This window comes from Chenopodium quinoa, unplaced genomic scaffold, assembly GCF_001683475.1.
Source record: "Chenopodium quinoa cultivar QQ74 unplaced genomic scaffold, ASM168347v1, whole genome shotgun sequence".
In the NCBI taxonomy this organism is placed as follows: domain Eukaryota; kingdom Viridiplantae; phylum Streptophyta; class Magnoliopsida; order Caryophyllales; family Amaranthaceae; genus Chenopodium; species Chenopodium quinoa.
In genome coordinates, this window is record NW_018742815.1 from 5,183,580 (window position 1) to 5,193,377 (window position 9,798).

Below are 9,798 nucleotides of genomic sequence, written 5' to 3' on the forward strand. Positions count from 1 at the left end.
ATATTACCCTTATAAAACTTATCTCGTTGCCTAATTATAATAAAAATCATATCAGTTTCAAAATTACCCTAAAAAAAAGTTCAAAGTCACCCCAAATTCTCTAAAAATTAACCTAAAAATGTTCGAAGTATATTAATACAAGGTTAGGTCCCGTGCCATACACGATATATTTTAATATTCATTGTAAATTTAGCATTATGTTTATTTTAAAAAAAGTAAAAATTATCTAAACCTATTGTGAACAAATTTTGACCTCATTTTCTTCTTGTTTCATGTCTTTACAAAAATTTAAACATAAAATATATGTGAAAGAGTTGTTTGATCGAATGAAACCAATGAGTATTTCATATGAGTATTTATAAAATTTAAAATAATATATATGTCTTTGATCACATGGGTAATTATAAAATTTAAAAGACAATTAGACAAATTAATGGTGTATTATATTGTTTTTCATTTCTTACTTAAATTAAAGGAGTATCTTAAAATTAATTATATACGTATGAGTAGGAATTTAATAGATGTATAATATTAATGAATTACCCTATTTTCTATAGATCGTTTAAGGTTATATATTGTTTACTCTCTAACCATGTATCTAATCAGATCACAACCAAGTGTAATATATACCTCTTATGGGCTAAATACTTTTTCACTACAACAACTCATATGTCAATCATTAATTTACGTCTCTGGTTTTTCTTTGAAAATTTTCAATATTTATAGTTAGTTGTTTTCTAATGTTTTCTTTTTTTTTGAAACATTTTCTAATTTTTCTTTAAATATTTTACAATTTTGTTTTAAAAATTATTGTTTTGAATTTTTTTTCTCCTACGTAAATAATGTCATTGGATTGTTGGACAACATTTTGTGTAAGAAGAGTAGCCGGGTAGTCATATTAAGATTGGATATCTTTAATCTTTGCGATTAAAATTTCCATCTTTTGTTTTTTTATGCAAAATTTTCCTTCTTTTGTTGTACAGTAAATATATATAGTAGAAGTTATATATATATATATATATATATATATATATATATATATATATATAATAATAATAATAATAATAATAATAATAATAATAATAAAAAAGTTAAATAGTAGAAGAAGGTACATATACTATAAGATTTTTTGTGCATGATTCTTATTAAGTATGTCAATATTCTATCCTTTAAAAAATTCTCAAAGATTAAGTAATTATATGTCGCCAACAGTTCCAAAAAGATAGTTACATGCATATCCATCTATAGAATGTAAAAGATCATTACTTATTTTATATGGTTAATTAAGACAACTATTATTAAGTAATTATTTCCTAAAATAAAAGTTTTATAAAAGGAGTTTTTAATTTACAAAAAAAATTAAAAAAAAAAAAAAAAAAAACCTCCTATAGATACACCAGAATTTGATACGTGTCATTGTTGGTGTGTCTTTTAGTATATAACTAGCCTTCTAACCCGTGCAATGCACGGGTTGTTTTTAGAAAATTGCATTGAGAAATAAGTGAGAAAATATCAATAAATTAGAGTAATGTATAATAAAAAAATGATTAAAGAAATTAATTTTTGGGACTTTAATTTAAAATGAGGCTTGAGAAAAAAAAAGGTAGAGGGACTAAAATTACAGCGAGAAAAAAAAAAGGTTGAATTGAAGAAAGGAGATGAAGATGAATTGTTAAATGAAAGAGTTAAGAAAGATAGTCTAATAAAACTATAAAATCATTTAACGAATATGGAATAAATTATATTCTATTTATGAATATGATCAAATTAAAAAGTATTTGTAATGTGACACTTGGCATATTGGGTTAAAAAGAAGATAGGGAGGTGTAATATGATGAGAACATATGTCTTTCTCGGTTTGAGTTTTTAAATACTAAGGTTAGATATAGGTTATTGATTGATTATTGATTAAGGATCTTTTGCATGCCCCCGGTTTACAATAATTTTATTGTACATTGAACCTTTTGTGAAAAGTGACCTATTTTCTTACAAAAGTGACCCTTTTTATTTACAATAGTGACCCTTTTTTCATAAAAGTGACCCCTTTTTCACAAAATTGACCTAAGTGACTCTTTTTTTTCACAAAAGTGACCTTTTTTTTCCACAAAAGTGACCCTTTTTATCACAAAAGTAATTAAGTTACCTATGCAAATTGCAAAATAAAGTATCAAAATCTCACTAGTTTTTTTTTTTTTTAGTTTTTTTTCAAAAGTAACCCATATTCTGTTACTTTGATTAGAAATTTCTACTACTTTTATGTGTTATTATTGCTACTATTGTTGCTTGATCTGTTGTGAAAGATGAACTATCAATTTCTATTCAATTTTCCCGTTAACGAGGCTCAAGTTCGCGGCAATGGTGGCGGCGGCGGTGGCTTCCATAGTGGGTAAAAAATTAGATGAACATACATACCTTGAAATTGGCTGTAGAAAGATGAATCATTGATCAAAACAGGAAAATTATGTTACAAAATCAAGATTAATCGGGAAAAAAAAGAAGGAAATTGAAGAACAAAGAAGAGAGAAAGAGAGAAGAAGAAGTGCAGAGAAGAGAGAAGAAGAGCAGAAAAAAAAAATATCAAATAGAAACTCATGAGAAGAGAGAAAAATAGAAATTGTAGTACTCCATAAAACTTGTGCATGCTCAACACCGCCATTCGTTAAATTATTGTAAACCCATTTTTTTAAACTTTTGTGTTAATGTAAAGCGTGTACACAAAAGTTTTAAAAAAATAATCTTTCAACTTTCATATTAGAGATTTATTTATTTATTATTTTTTTATTTTTCATAATTGTGCTTTATTCCCCTAATCAATCCACCATATGTCATAAAAAATATACTACGTATCTTTTACCATTCTTTACCCCAGTACTTAGTTCATTCATATTGTATTAGTTATTTAGTTATTTTAATACAAAGAAAGTTAGTTAGGCCATGTTCATATAATACAGGTGTCAAATCCAGCAAACACAATTCACTAGAGGAAAAAAATTAGGAAAATTGGTTTAAAATAATATCAACTATCAACTATGTGCGCAATATAATACAAACTCAATTATTTGCTATTAGTGGTACCACCTTTTATACTATGGGTCTGTTCACACTTATTGAACTGAGCAAAACTGAACTGAACTGATTGGAGCTGAACGGAACTGAACTGAACTAATTGGAGCTTAACTGAACTTAATAGAGCTTAAATGAATATTTTATGAGAGAAGGAAATTAGGAGCTGAACTGAACTGAACTGATTGGAGCTGAACTGAATGATTAGAGTTGAATTCAACTGAACTGAAATTAAGCTGAAGTGAACAAGCCCTATATGTGCAAAATAGTACGCCAATCTCCAAAAATGTATTTCAATGAATATTCTGTCTATCTTTGTTATTAATTATTATATTTTATATTAATTTTCTGTTTTCTTTTCAAAATACATACATAGTATTATGTTAAGAATTTTCTTTACCATCCAAATTAATAATGCCCCACCCTTTTGTTAGGATTTTTATTTTTTGTAAAAAATCAATATGTAATTTTTTTTTCATAATACATATAGTAATTTCTACATCATACAATAGTAAATAGGGTATTTAAATGCCTTATTATTATGTTGATAAAATTAGTTTCAAAATATCCGAAATTTTTCCACATTCACCAACCAAAATAATGTAGGGAATATTTTGGATTTTCAAAACAATATTTGAAACTAATTAAATAAAAAATACCCTATTTACTATTCTGTGGTAGACTGGTAGTAGAAATCACTACATGTATTTTGAAATAAATTATTTAAATACATATTAACAATTTTTTTTAAAAAAATAAAATAAAATAAAAAATAAAAAAAAATAACAAAGGGGTGGGGCATGCATTATTGATGTGTCTATTTTATATAGTATTTTACCCCTGTCCCTTGGTCATAATTAGTAGTGTTTTTGGCTCTTTAGATCCACTTTTATTACTAATTGGTGTTTTCTAGTGTTTTCGTTGATTTGGTTGACTTTTGCAGGGATTCGCACTTTTGGAGCATTTTCCCGAGATATTATAGAGCAAATACGAGCACTGGAGCCCAGGGTCGGTTAGAGCCATCGAACCGGTGATTAAGGGCTCGGTATATGTGATACCGGGGCATTTGGACCGAGTATTCAAGACCCGAAGAGGAAACCCAGATTGGCCCGAATAGTTGGAGCCCAATCGTAGTCCAAATAGTGGCCCAAGAGAGCCGCCCGACCAAAAAGGCTGGCGCCCGAAGGCGCGCCCGGCCGGGCGAGAGAAGCAAAGGTCGGCGCCCAGTGACGCGCCCGGCCGGGCGCGAGAAGTGTACTGATGAGCAAAAAGGCGCGCTCGATCGGGCGCGTGTTATTGTTAGGAGACGATAAGTGTCGTTTAAGTTTGTTTTAGTTTAGGATTTGTGTGGAGTATAAATACTTCTCCGTAAAACGATTTCAGGATCTCTCTGGACTCTCTTCTTTTACTCTCTCTCTTAATTATTTCTTAGATTTTCTCTCTCTTCTTAGCTTTTAGATTAATGCTTTCTCTTATACTTTTGTTCTCAACTTTATTCTTAATTCCAAATTTATTTGGTAACGATTTCTTTTCTCTTAATCTTAGTTGTTTACTTTATTCCTTTGATCATGTCTTGTTTTATAACTTTGATTAGTTTAGTTCCTATTATGTGTGAGTAGTTCTATTTCTAGGGTTTGTGGGGATCCATAAATAATATGAAGGGGTAATTTATTGTTGTTAATTGTCAATGCTAGATTAATTTCCTATTGATTGATTTAATGCTCTGTGACTAGATTAGGCCTGATCTTTTATGCATGAGTTTGATAATATTGATTCGAGATTCAACAGATGAGAATTGATATTTAGGTCCAGTTTCAATAGGCAGGTTAATTTATAAATGGTTAAGTCGAGATTTGAAAGATGAGATTTAATACCGGTAAATTAATTGTGTGATTATAATACATAGCGAAAGCCCTTTATAATCTGATTAATGTATGCATTGATGAATGATTATTATATTCTACCCTGGAATATTATTTATTGGTGAACCTATGCCCTAGATCCCTTTATATATTATTTTCTCCTTATTCTTAATCTTCGTAGTTTAGTTTCATATTCAAATTCACATATTGGTTACTTTATAATTTAGATTACATTGGTTAATTAGGAATAGAAAGACTCGTTTCTCTGTGGATACGACCCTACTTCCCTATCTACATTAGTTAGAGGATTTAGGAATTACTTTTGATTTTGGGATACGACTTTACCCTGTCAAAATTTGGCGCCGTTGCCGGGGAAACGGTTTTATTTTTGTTTCTGATTATTTTTGTAGTCTAGGTTATTCCTTTTTTTCTCAGAGAACGTTAGTTCTTTGAGGCAAATCTCATATTTGCTTTTAGTTTTTTTTTTTTTGTTTATGCCCAGGTGTTCCAGATCAGGGTACATCCCATTCGATCCTGAGATCGAACGATCCTTTCATAGATAGAAGAACTTCTACAAGCAAATTCTGGCGGATTCTGGTGATAACAATAATCACCGAGACCCTCTAACTGGTTCTAGCGATTCAGAGGTATCATCAGATCCAGAATCATAGATGACGACTCCAAAGAAGCTTAGTGATTACTCACAACCAAAGCTTACAGATTTTCCACATCTCACTCCCATTTCGGCTCTTGATGGGGTACAATTTGAAATTAAACCCCAATTTATAACGATGATAGAGAGGAAGGAATTCAGTGGAGCCAAGGGAGAAGACCCAAATCTTCACATTGTAGACTATTGTCAATATTGCAATACCATCAGGCAAGCCGGGGTCACAATGACCAAATCAGGGAGATTCTCTTTCCTTTCTCTTTAACTGGAAAAGTAAATTGTTGTTTAATGGTTTAAATAGAAATGCACTTGGTATAACTGACTGGGAAACTCTTGTTTTGAATTTTTATAACAAGTATTATCCTGCAGAGAGAACAGCCGTACTACGGAGTGCAATTCAGAACTTTGCCCAAGAAGCCGATGAAACTTTATATGAGGCTTGGGAGAGGTTCAAGGACTTATAAAGAGAATGCCCCCATCATAATTTAGCACAATGGCAGTTAATCCAAGCCTTTTACAATGGCATTGGAAATTCATCTAGAATAATTTTAGATTCTGCAGCTAGTGGGAGATTTATGAATCTTAATGTTGATGATGCAGGTCAGGTTATTGAAGATATGGCGATACATAATTCCCAATATGGGAATTCTAGAGGATTTGCTAACAAGGGGAAGCATAGTGCTGACCTCTATCTGCCAAAAATTAGATAATCTTAGCACTGCTAATGTAGCTAATGTTTCTGCAATTAATAATAATGCTAATGAGACATTCTGTGAAAATTGTGGAATTATAGGTCATTGGGAACAAGATTGCAGGAGTTCCGTGGAGCAAGTTAATGCCTTTCAAGCTTATAGGCAGAATAACCCATACTCCAACACCTACAATCCTTGGTATCAGAATCATCCGTACCTTTCCTACCGGAGTACTAATGTTCAAAATCCACCACCACAAGAATCACAGGCGCCACAGCAACAGCAGCAGAAATATTACCATCCCAATGCTGGCCAGAAGAACCAACCACAACAACCCTCCTCATCTTCCGACCCATCTTTGGTAGAAATTAGAGCGATGCTAGTTAATATGCATAAGCATATGGAGAGTAGAGATGCGCAAATTGATTCGATTCTAGCACATAATAAAATTGTAGATAATCAAATTGCGCAACTTTCCGCTACTCTACAAGCCCGCCAACAGGGAGCTCTGCCGGCACAGCCGACCAGGCCTACGGATCAAGCCTATGAAATTACTCTAAGGAGTGGTTCAAGCTATGAAGGGCCCCCTATGCCCAGAGTTGATGAGCCTGTTTTATTAAATAATGCTAATCTTGATTCCGTTAAACCAGACAATGTAGCTAATAGCCCGGCAGGGCTAAAGCATAGTACTAACATATCTAATTCTACATTGCAGGGTACGACTCCAGAGAAGGTGGCCACTCCAGATAAGAGCAATAATGCTCCAAAGCCAGTTATCAAACTTCCATTCCCCAATCGTCACTTGAAGACAAACTTGGATAAGCAGTTTGGTAAGTTCCTGGAGATGGTAAAATATTTGAAGGTAACAGTTCCCTTCACTGAATTAATCACACAAATTCCTTCATATGCAAAATTCATGAAAGAAATATTGATAAGAAAAAGGTCTATTAGTGAGGTAGAGACAGTAGCTTTCACTGCAGAGTGTAGTGCCATACTCCAAAATAAATCTCCACCTAAATTAAAAGATCCCGGTAGTTTTTCTATCCCTTGTCATATAGGCAATCTAATGATTGATAATGCATTGTATGAATTGGGTGCTAGCGTTAGTGTTATGCCATTATCTGTGTGTTCCAAGTTGAATATGGGTAAATTAAAAGCTACTAATATTACTCTACAAATGGCCGATCGTTCTTTCAAATACCCCTTAGGTGTTTTAGAGGATGTCCCCGTTAGAGTAGGTAAATTTTATATACCCGTTGATTTTGTTGTTCTTGATATGGCTGAGGATATGCAAACCCCAATTATCACTAGTAGAAAAATACAATAAGGCACCCCCATAAAGGCACCGGTTCAGACCAAACCGGTGTCCTAAACCGGCCCAAATTTGGGCGCCATTTTACACAAATATAAAAGGCACCGGTTCAGACCAAACCGGTGCCAAAAACTAAAAAGGCACCGGTTTGAACCGGTGCCAATTGAACCGCTCCTTAATTAAAAAAAACCGGTTAAACTTTATTATTAAAAAAAAACCCCGCCCATATATAAACCCCCCAAACCCTATTTCTCATTCTCGCCGCTTATCCTCTCCTCTTCTTTCCTTCTCTTTCTCTCTCCTCTTCTCTTCTCCTCCTCTTTCGCTCACCACTTCACCAGTCTTTCTCATCTCCTCCTTCCCTTTCTCATCTCCTCCTTCTCCCTCAAGACTAAGCTACCACGTCTCCTTCTCCTTCTCCTTCGAGCCCACCACGAAGACCACCACGGAGACCACCACGAACACCACCACGGAGACCACCACGAGAACATGCAACACCACGAACACGTCTCCTTCTCCCTCAATTTCTGGGTTTTTTATTTCGATTTCACTTTAGGTTTTTTTTTTGCGATTTTGATTTTTTTTTGTCGATTTCTGTTTTTTTTTAACTCGATTTTAATAGATTTATTTTTTTCGATTTTGATTTTTTGTTTTCGATTTTGATTTATTTTTTTCGATTTTGATTTTGATTTATTTTTCTCGATTTTGATTTTAATACATTTTGTTTTCGATTTTGATTTTTTGTTTTTCGATTTCTGGGTTATTTTTTTTAGTTTTCAATTTTGATTTTTTTTTCGATTTTTGTTTATTCGATTTTAATATATTTTGTTTTCAACTTTGATTTTTTATTTTTCTATTTCTGGGTTATATTTTTTTCTTATGTTTGATTTTGAATTTTTTTTTCGATTTTTGTTTTTGTTTATTCGATTTTAATATATTTTGTTTTCGATTTTGATTTTTTGTTTTTCGATTTCTGGGTTTTTTAATTTTTATTTTTATCTGGGTTTTTTCGATCTCAATTTTTATTCGATTTCAATTTATTTCCATCTCTGGGTTTTTTTATTTCTGGGTATTTTTCGATTTAATTTTTTTTCGATTTAATTTTTTTGCGATTTCAATTTTTTTTATGGGTTTGAATCTTAATTTTTTTCGAAACTTAATTATATTAATCGTTATTTTTTTTTTTTTTTGCTTTAATTGGTGCAGGTATCTTGAGTTAGATCTTAAATGGAAGAATCAAGATGCAAGAATATTGAGTTTATTTTTTTATTTATATTGTAATTTTTTTTATATGTTGTAATTGAACTACTGTATTGATCTATATTGTAATTTTTTTTATTATATATTGTAAATTTTTTATTATATTGATTGATATTCGATCTATATTTTGATATTTTAAATAATTTTAGTCGATTTTTAATTTTTTGATGTTTGATGTTTGATGTTCAATTTTTTGATATTTGATGTTAAACTTTTTGGCACTTTTGGCACCGGTTAACCGGTGACTAAAACAATCCCATATTTTTTTTAACACATTTTTGGCACTGGTTAACCAGTGCCAATTTCAAGTTTTGGCACCGGTTTGAACCGGTGCCTTTTTAAACCACTTTTTGGCACCCCCCACATTGGCACCGGTTCAAACCGGTGCCTTAGGCCGGGTTTGAACCGGTGCCAAATTCATTTTTTCACGTAGTGTATTTTGAGTAGACCATTCCTCAACACCGTAGGAGCAATCATAGATGTGAGTAGTGGCAAGTTAACACTATCAGTAGGGGACGATAAAATTATTTTTAATCTTAATAATACCCCTAAAAGCCCCATGACAGAGGAGAAGTGTTTTAGTGTTAATGTGGTTCACAATTATTCTAACAAGCCCCAAGCTCTTGAAAAAGATCCCTTGGAGGCGGTATCTTGTGTTGCATCCCTTTCAGATGAGATAGACAAATGGCAAAAGGAAGTTGATGCAATAGAAAGAGCCCTCTACACTGTCGGTCTTGGTTTTGAGGATGAAAAGGTGGAATCAATCAAGCAAGTTGTGCAAATTGAGCCTACGGTAAGTGTTCCGCCAGATCGAGTTGCAAGTGTTGAATGCAATGATTATTTGAAGCAACCCTCGATCAAGGAAGGATCTTTGGTGCTTAGCATTGAAGAACCCCCAACCCAAGTGTAGGGAATACTTTCAAGCCTTTAAAAATCCCA